We start from the raw sequence: 10,518 nt of genomic DNA, 5'->3' as shown, positions 1-10,518 counted from the left end.
GCGATAGACTGCATCCAATTTGTTGAGTAGGGTATTGGAGGCTATTTTGTAAATGACATCGCCAAAGTCCAGGATTGGTAGGATGGTCAGTTTTACAAGGGTATGTTTGGCAGCATGAGTGAAGGATGCTTTGTTGTGAAATAGGAAGCCAATTCTAGATTTAACTTTGGATTGGAGATGTTTGATGTGGGTCTGGAAGGAGAGTTTACAGTCTAACCAGACACCGAGGTATTTGTAGTTGTCCACGTATTCTAAGTCAGAACTGTCCCGAGTAGTGATGTCTGTAGGTCTGTAGCAGATTGGGTCAAGAGTGTCCCCCAGTTTGAAGAGGGGGATGACCGCAGCTGTTTTCCAATCTTTGGGAATCTCAGATGACACGAAAGAGTGGTTGAACAGACTAGTAATAGGGGTGGCAACAATTTCGGCAGATAATTTTAGAAAGAAAGGGTCCAGATTGTCTAGCCCGGCTGATTTATAGGGGTCCAGATTTTGCAGCTCTTTCAGAACATCAGCTGAGTGGATTTGGGAGAAGGAGAAATGGGGAAGGCTTGGGCGAGTTGCTGTGGGGGGTGCAGTGCTGTTGACCGGGGTAGGGGTAGCCAGGTGGAAAGCATGGCCATGTCCCTTTTGGCAGTTCTATCTTGTCTGAAAATGTTGTAGTTAGGGATGAACATTTCAGAATTGTTGGTGGTCTTCCTAAGCCAGGATTCAGACACAGCTAGAACATCCGGGTTGGCAGAGTGTGCTAAAGCAGTGAATAAAACAAATTTAGGGAGGAGGCTTCTAATGTTAACATGCATGAAACCCAGGCTATAACGGTTCAAATCAAATCAAATTTTATTTGTCACATACACATGGTTAGCAGATGTTAATGCGAGTGTAGCGATATGCTTGTGCTTCCAGTTCCGACAATGCAGTAATAACCAACAAGTAATCTAACTAACAATTCCAAAACTAATTTCTTATACACATTGTAAGGGGATAAAGAATATGTACATAAAGATGGTATCGAGTACAGTATATACATATGAGATGAGTATTTAACCAAAGTGGCATAGTTAAAGTGGCTAGTGATACATGTATTACATAAGGATGCAGTAGATGATAGAGTACAGTATATACATATACATATGGGGCGGCAGGGTAGCCTAGTGGTTAGAGTGTTGGACTAGTAACCGGAAGGTTGCAAGTTCAAATCCCCGAGCTGACAAGGTACAAATCTGTCGTTCTGCCCCTGAACAGGCAGTTAACCCACTGTTCCTAGGCCGTCATTGAAAATAAGATTTTGTTCTTAACTGACTTGCCTAGTTAAATAAAGGTAAATAAAAATAAATAAATATGGTTATGTAAACATTATATTAGGTAGCATTGTTTAAAGTGGCTAGTGATATATTTTATATCCTTTCCCATCAATTCCCATTATTGAAGTGGCTGGAGTTGAGTCAGTGTGTTGGCAGCAGCCACTCAATGTTAGTGGTTGCTGTTTAACAGTCTGATGGCCTTGAGATAGAAGCTGTTTTTCAGTCTTACAGAAGTCATCAAAAGAGAGCGCCTGGGGAATAGGAGTGGAGCTAGGCACTGCAGGGCCTGGATTCACCTCGACATCACCAGAGGAAAAGAGGAGGAGAAGGGTATGGCTAAAAGCAATGAGAATTGGTCGTCTAGATCGTCTGGAACAGAGAGTAAAAGGAGGTTTCTGGGGGCGATGAAATAGCTTCAAGGTATAATGTACAGACAAAGGTATGGTAGGATGTGAATACAGTGGAGGTAAACCTAGGTATTGAGTGATGATGAGAGAGATATTGTCTCTAGAAACATCATTGACACCAGGAGATGTCATTGCATGTGTGGGTGGTGGAACTAATTGGTTGGATAAGATATAGTGAGCATGAATACAGTGAAATAAGCCAATAAACACTAACCAGAACAGCAATGGACAAGGCATACTGACATTAAGGAGAGGCATGCTTAGTCGAGTGATCAAAAAGGTTCAGTGAGTAGTTTTTTATTTAGTTTTTATTTTACCTTTATTTAACCAGGCAAGTCAGTGAAGAACAAATTCTTATTTTCAATGACGGCCTAGGAACAGTGGGTTAACTGCCTGTTCAGGGGCAGAAGGACAGATTTGCAACCTTCCGGTTACTAGCCCAACGCTCTAACCACTAGGCTACCCTGCCGCCCCTGCAGGGTAGTGAGGTTGGTTGGGGTCACGGCGATTCAGACAGCTAGTCGGGCCATCGGTAGCAAGCTAGCATAGGATGGAGGTCTGTTTTTAGCCACCTTGTGCGTTTCCGTCGGTAGGATAAGTGGGGTTCCGTGTGGTAGAGGGGATCAATCCAATTCGCAAAAAAATAGATACAGTTATAGAGGCCCAAGAAAAAAGAAAAAAATTGTCCGACAGATCTATTCAGATAGCAGCCGATAAGACAGCTAACGATTAGCGGACCGCAGATGGGCGTTCAGGTAACGACGCGATGGAGGAGCCAGCTGGATAACTCCCTCAGGCAGATAACGTCGGTAGTCCAGTTGTGATGTCCCGGTGGGGCAGTAAAACGGGTCCGGATAGGTGATTGTAGCCCAGGAGTGGCTGATGGAACTCTTCAGCTGGCTAGCTCCGGAATAATTGATGTTTGCTCCGGGATCGAAGTAAGCCGATAGTCACACGGATAGCAGCTAGCTAGCTGCGAGATCCAGGTATAAATGTCCAGAGCTTGCGATTGAAATCCGGGAACATGGAGAGAAAAATAGGGCCTGTGTTCCGGTCCGAGCCGCTCCGTACAAAACTGCCGATAGATTTTCGAGCTAAAGGATAGCTGATGAACACAAACCGTGGTTAGCTTAATACTAACAATTAGTCAGTAAAGAAGCTAACTAGCTTCTGGCTAGCTTCTGATTAGCTTCTGGCTAGCTTCTGATTAGCTTCTGGTTAGCTTCTGGCTAGCTTCTGGTTAGCTTCTGGCAAGCTTCTGGTTAGCTCCTATGGAGGATTACAGATGAGGAAAATAATACTTTCTTTTCTTTTTATAAATTGGTGAGGCGGGTTGCAGGAGTGTTTTGAAGTTGAGTTTATGGAAAAGAAAAAATATATATAATATATATATATATTTTAGAAACTTTCAAAGTTCTTTAAATGTTCCTCATTGACTGACCATGTCTTAAAGCAATGATGTACTGTCATTTCTCTTTGCTTATTTGAGCTGTTCTTGTCAAATAAATGGACTTGGTCTTTTACCAAACAGGGCTATCTACTTTATACCACCCCTACCTTGCCACAACACTACCTCATGAATCTGGATAAGAGAATGCCAAAAGCGTGCAAAGCTGTCATCAAGGCAAAGGGTGGCTACTTTGAAGAATCTCAAATATAACATAGATTTTGATTTGTTTAACACTTTTCTGGTTACTACATGATTCCATATGTGTTATGTCATAGTTTTGATGTCATCATTATTCTACAATGTAGAAAATAGTAAAGAATAAAGAAAAACCCTGGAATGAGTAGGTGTGTCCAAACGTTTGACTGCTACTATATATATGCTCTTTACTTGTCAGTGTTCCAAATGGGGACCTTATTTGTATTTTGACCTAGACACGCAAGCACCATCAGAATTAATAGCAAGCAGTGCACTGGGTTAGTCAGATTTGATTAAATATAACAGAACAGATGAACTGGCGCGACACTCACTCTCATGGGATGGGTTGCCAAAAAGAACTAACTGAAAGACACACTCCCAGATCTGTTTATGCTGTTCTGTCAATGCTATCACTGTTTTGGTTTACAGCAAAAATACAGTCGAAGTGCAGCTGATATTTTGATGCTTCTATATCCCTGAATATCACCTGCAGGAATAGCCATTTTTGTTAAGCTCATTCCTACCCTGCTCCTGTATTCTTTTCAAACATCGACCAGTAGCATCGATAGTGCCTCTCTCTCTCTCTGCCAGAGTCTACCCCCTTATAAGAACCCCAACAATAATTGCTAAAAGCCTATGTAAGCCTGTTGGCTGATTGGCATGTATGAGATGATGGAATTTGCTTTTGGAAAAAAGTTGAGGCTTTTTGACACTGGCTTGAGCGGGTCTTAGCAGAGCAAGTGTATATGAGCATCAACAAGCCTTGTTACCATATACCCTTTGAGAATGAATGAACAAATTGTTACTTCAAACAAACATATGTACCAGATTCCCTTTGGGAAATTAATTTGGGTAGTTTTCTTTGCACATTGGAGGACCTCTGCAAAACCAAGCGTGGGGTAATGGCAATGATGTCATGTGTGCTATCCACATCCTGGTGCTGAACTGTGAAACGTGGGGGACAGTATTTGGCTGCTGAACAATTTGAATCAGCCTGGCTCGTGGAATACTCTTTGATCAAAACTGATACATTAATGAAATCGTTGCACTAATGAATTCTTTGGAAACTAGAATCTGATTAAGGGAAAGTTACACACTTTTTTCCGCGAGCGCAATCAACAACCTATTTGTGCATGCCCAACGGAATGAACATTGTGGTGTGGGGACTGCCATATTGTGTCATCATTTTGCCATAAGGTGTAGAGACATTTTTGCGGTTGTAAAGCTAATTTCCAGTAATTGTACACATTTTGCTATATGAGTGAAAGACTAATACATTCAATGGGGGCCTGTCATGCCAAATACTGTCCCCCACTGCGTCACAATGGGATTCGAGCGACTATTAGCGCCCATTGCTATATCGACTGAGTGATTAGAATTTGAGATCACAGCCGAAATGTTGTTCTTTTCTTCGTCGCTATGCAAACAAGGCTGATTTCTGCGACAATTTTGCTGTTTAAACAAGCTTTGTTTAGCTTGTAACATGGAAACGTTCATTCAAACTACTTTTTGGGGTACCTCGTCAACATTACAACATGAAATCCATGTCTTAAACGTTGCTACGTTTCGGGAAATGGCAAAGAAAACGTGTATTCTGCTTGACACATTACAGATCACAAAGTAAGCTTATGTCCACTCCATTCAGATGTAAATCCTTTTGATTCAGTCACTGGATTGTCGGGCTGTCATGTTTTTATTTAACCTGCCCTCATCTACACTGAAATAATATCATTTCAGTAGTCCTCTATTATGATTAATCCCCCCCACCTCTCTCATTTAATACACCCTTGTGGTTGAATACATATATATCATCTGGTGTAGGTCCAAGGATACAACAATGAATAACCTGGAACAAATAAATACCATCAAAGGATACCTTACAGCTTCCAATAATGAACACCTTGTGAAACCCAACCTGTCAATATATTTTCATGCATAAACTTTAATCGTTTTTGGTACAGTTGTGTCGTTAATTTTTTTCAACTGATTTTCTGTACACTCACATGGCAATCATAGACTAAAATACTGAATTCTGGTTTGTGGAATATAGAGGAGGTGGTTGCTGTGTGGGTGGGAGGTTCTGCCTGTCCCTTGTTCTCAACAGGCAGCCAGTCTCGGAAGGGGGACTGCAAAGTCCAGACACTGCTGCGCTCTTGAGAACAGGAGCAGAGTTAAAGGGAACAGGGTAGGAGACAGACACATAAACAAGCAAACAGAGGTTACACTGAGAAAATGTCATGGATTGGTGCAGTGTTAGAAATGGGAGATATGTACTTCAACACTTTTGGAAGGTATCAGCGTTAGGGAAACTTAAAGTAGCTTCAGGTTGTTTTGTATGCAAATTGTAGCTCTCCACCTGCACCTTGTCCAGTCTCACCTTGATTGAGAACAGGAATAAATACAATTATATTTCCTAGGAAGGTGGTCCTCCAAGGCATTCTGATCTGGTTCGAACTCATCAGGTGGGGTTTCAGTGATCAGAAAGTACGTTATACAAAAAATTGAAATACTACAGTGTGTGCAATAACAATTGCATTGTTTACCTCAGTCAACAGCTGTGGCTCTCGTCTGTACTTGGTGGAGGCCTGGATGCTGCTGTTGTGTGCAAAGAGACTTACCTTCAGGTTGTTCTCCCATCCTTCCTGGTACCAATCACGGGACTTGCCCAAGGTAGTCTTGAGGGTCTGGTTGGTCCATTCACCAAACCCGGAGCAGGGGGTAGGAAAGCGATATCTATTGACAATGTAACATATTGAAATATTTACCATGGAAAAACAAAGAAATTGTGAAAAAATCCCACAAAAAAAACATTCCAGCGTTCATGACCTTAGTCACTCAAGGATGACCGTGGGTGTTGAAGATGTCCACCATTGTCTTGGAGGTGGCCTCGCCAGTCTCGTCCTTGATGGGTATGATACAAAACTCAAATCAATTTTTGGTTCCAAGCATCTTTAACGGTTTACAGAAGGGAATTGAGTTAAGCATGTACTCTTCCTTCCCTTACTGATCCTAATGGGTATAGCCTCCACCCACTTGGTAAAGTGATGGCCTTCAGTTCAATACCATGATCATGGTGATGAAATTATACTAGCTAGCTGTGCATGGAGGGAGTAAACACGTCACGCTGAGCATCATGGGATTCCATATTAAATGCATTTCTAAAACCCTTTTTACATCAGAAGATTTCACAAAGTGCTTATACAGAAACCCAGAACCCCAAAAAGCAAGCAATGCAGATGTTGAAGCATGATTGGCTAGGAAGGCAGGAACCTAGAGAGTACGAGGGGTGGCCAGTTCTCTTCTGGCTGTGCCGGGTGGAGATTAGAGGACATTGCCATTAAGGCCAGCTCATTCAAGCTGTTATTATTTGACCAGCATTATTTATTATATATTATTCATTATTATTATATTATTTGACCAATGTTATTTGAAACGTCAGTTGGCTTTTCATAGCCGAGCATCGAGGTCGAGAGAGAGTCGAAAACAGCACGTCCGATGAACAGGTTCCATAGTTGCAGGCAGAACAGTTGAAACCAGCCTAATACAGTTTTCATCGGCTCGAACGATGAATTGTGCCACGCAGCATGGTTAAAACAAACAAAAAATAGGAGTAACTTATTTGTTATATGTCGCAAACGGATGGGTCACCAGGATTCCAGATTTAAACTCCATACAAACTTCAAACATGGCCAGATCAATATGGAATAAGTACCAGCTTCATCTGGAATACTTTTCCAATCGTCTTGAAGGAGTTCCCACATATGCTGAGTACTTGTTGGCTGCTTTTCCTTCACTCTGTGGTCCAACTCATCCAAAACCATGTCAATTGGGTTGAGGTCGGGGGATTGTGGAAGCCAGGTCATCTGATGCAGCACTCCATCACTCTCCTTTTTGATCAAATAGACCTTACACAGCATTGAAGTGAGTTGGGTCATTGTCCTGTTGAAAAACAAATGATAGTCCCATCTGATTGGATGGTGTATCGCTGCAGAATGCTGTGGTAGCCATGCTCATTAAGTGTGCCTTGGATTCTAAATAAATCAGTGTCACCCGCAAAGTACCCCCACCCCATCACCCCTCCATGCTTCACGGTGGGAACCACACATGCGGAGACCGTTCACCTACTCTGCGTGTCACTGAGCGAATGTCCATGACTTGTAGACGACACTGAAACAAATGATTGTTTGAATTAAGAATTGTATCTCTTCAAAGTAAAGTCAAGAATCCTGAAACCAAAAAGCGAATGTTGGATTGAGTAGCGCATTCCATTTGCCAACAATACTTTGACATAAGGCGCCAAAGTTGAGTGTTTGTTGCACACTAGTTACTAAAACAATGTATCTACCATGTATAAATCTGCCCATTTAAACGTACATGCTCTAGCAATGTGAATATATTTATTATTAGAATAACGATCAAAGTATTGGTCGAGTATAATCATATGATTTAATCTTCCTCTGTGTTTGTCTGAAGCGCCGTGCTGGTGTGCATTACGCATGAGGTAAATTAGTCTACGAGTCATCGAGGAACATGTATTGGTTGACAGGAATAACCAAAGTGTAGGCTGAGCAGGTAACAGGTTGGCTAGAGTAGAGTTTTGGCAAAGAGTAGCTGCCCGAACAGTCTATACTGATTTATTTAAGTCTTTGTCAATGCCCCGTTTTTTGTTTTCTGTACATAGTTTATAGGCTAATTAGTCCTGCACCTGTTAATATTTTAAATAAAACCCTCTAAGAAAGGTGAGCACCAGAACATTCTGTCTGTCTCCTCACCGTCTGATCTGCCGCTTGAGTTAGTGATTCACAATGGGTATGACAAAGACATGGCGGTTGGAACCAAAAATCTAAAATTTGGACTCATCAGACCAAAGGACAGATTTTCACCGGTCTAATGTTCACTGCTATTGTTTCTTGCCCCAAGCAAGTCTCTTCTAATTGGTGTCCTTTAGTTGTGGTTTCTTTGCAGCAACTTGACATGAAGGCCTGATTCACAAAGTCTCCTCTGAACAGTTGATGTTGAGATGTCTGTTACTTGAACTCTGTGAAGCACTTATTTGGGTGGCAAACTCTAATGAACTTATCCTTTGCAGCAGATGAAATTCTCAGTCTTCCTTTCCTGTGGTGGTCCTCATGAGAGCCAGTTTCATCGTAGCGCTTGTTGGCTTTTGCAACTGCACTTGAAGAAACGTTCATAGTTATGAATTGTCTGCATTGACTGACCTTCATGTCTTAAAAGTAATGATCAACTGTTATTTCTCTTGGCTTATTTGAGCTGTTCTTCCCATAATATGTACTTGTTCTTTCACCAAATAGGGTTACCTTCTGTATACCACCCCTACCTTGTCACAACACAACTGATCACCTTTAACACATTAAGAAGGAAAGAAATTCCACCAATCAATTTTTGGACAAGGCACACCTGTTAATTGAAATTCATCCCAGATGACTACCTCATGAAGCTTGTTGAGAGAATTCCAAGAGTGTGCAAAGCTGTCAAGGCAAAGATGGGAACACTTTTTTGGTAACTACATTATTCCATATGTGTTATTTCATAGTTTTGATGTCTTCACTATTATTCTACAATATAGTAAAAAAAAAACATGGAATGAGGTGTGTTCTAACTTTTGACACACTGAATACAAAAAAAACAAATATTCAGATTTTTCAGGTGATGCTGCAGCACCCTCAGCATGAATTCTTGCCGGGTTTCCATTTTAAAAATGGATATAATTTGTTACTTAAAAAAAACATGGGTTGCATGTTTCGCCACATTGTTTATGAAGATTCTCTTGAGCACTGGTGCCCGATTAAACGTTGTACTTAATTCCAATTGGAACTAATGAAGATTGTCTAAAGTGGATTATAGTGGCTTGGAAACATTGATGACATTTCAGAAGGAAACAAATAATTAGTTGAAAAACTTTTGTCATCATTGTGATGTCATTAGATTGACTTTAGATGCAATATAACTGCTGAACAAAAATATAAATGCAACATGTAAAAGCATTGCATGTTTCATGACCTGAAATAAAATATCCCAGACATTTTCCATAAACCAAAGTTTATTTCTCAAATTTTTGCACACATTTCTTTACATCTCCGTTTATGAGCGTTTCTCCTTTGCCAAGAAAATCCATCCACCTGACCGGTGTGGTATACCAAGAAGCTGATCACAGCATGATCATTACACAGGTGCAGCTTGTGCTGTTGACAATGAAGGGCCACTCTCTAAAGTGTGCAGTTTTGTCACACAATACAATGCTTTGAGGGAGCGTGCAATTGGCATGCTGACTGCAGGAATGTCCACCAGAGCTGTTGCCAGAGAATTGAATGTTAATGTAAAGCCGGGTGGCCTCACTACCGCAGACCACGTGTAACCACCCCAGCCCAGGACCTCCACATCCGTCTTCATCACCTGCGGGATCGTCGGAGCCCAGCCACCGGAGAGCTGATGAAACTGTGTGTTTGTACAAACGCAGAATTTCAGTACAAACTGTCTGAAACCGTCTCAGGGAAGCTCATCTGCATGCTCGTCGTCCTTACCAGGGTCTTGACCTGACTGTAGTTCGGCATCGTAACCGACTTCAGTGGCCAAATGCTCACCTTCGATAGCCGCTGGTACATTGGAGAAGTGTGCTCTTCACGGAAGAATCTTGGTTTCAACTGTACCGGGCAGATGGCAGACAGCGTGTATGGCGTTTGTGTGGGCGAGTGGTTGGCGGATGTCAATGTTGTCAACAGAGTGGACCATGGTGGCGTTATGTTATTGGCAGGTTTAAGCTACAGACAATGAACTCTATTGCATTTTATCGATGGCAATTTGATTGCAAAGAGATACCGTAATGAGATCCTGAGGCCCATTTCCAAGATGGCGTAGCAGTCAGACGTCTTTTGTCCTTCGTCTTGTCGTGTCCCATGTATTTACCTTTTTTATATATTTCTCTAAATCTCGAATTCAAAACACTCTCCTGCAACCCGCCTTACCCAATGTGGTGCGGATCTGTTTTAAAGTATTTTTGTAACCTCGAATCCGGAATCCCCCAACAGAAGCTAGCCAGCTCACTAGCTACTAGCTAGTAGTCAGCTAACCACTGCTAGCGGTCATCAGCTAACCATTAGCTCTGAAAACTCTCACCAGTGTCACGAACCGGCTCAAAGCCCGTAAC

Source organism: Oncorhynchus masou, chromosome 3 (genome assembly GCF_036934945.1).
Source record: "Oncorhynchus masou masou isolate Uvic2021 chromosome 3, UVic_Omas_1.1, whole genome shotgun sequence".
NCBI classification, from domain to species: Eukaryota; Metazoa; Chordata; class Actinopteri; order Salmoniformes; family Salmonidae; genus Oncorhynchus; species Oncorhynchus masou.
The sequence above is the reverse complement of the archived record's forward strand: the minus strand, read 5'-3'. Positions refer to the sequence as shown.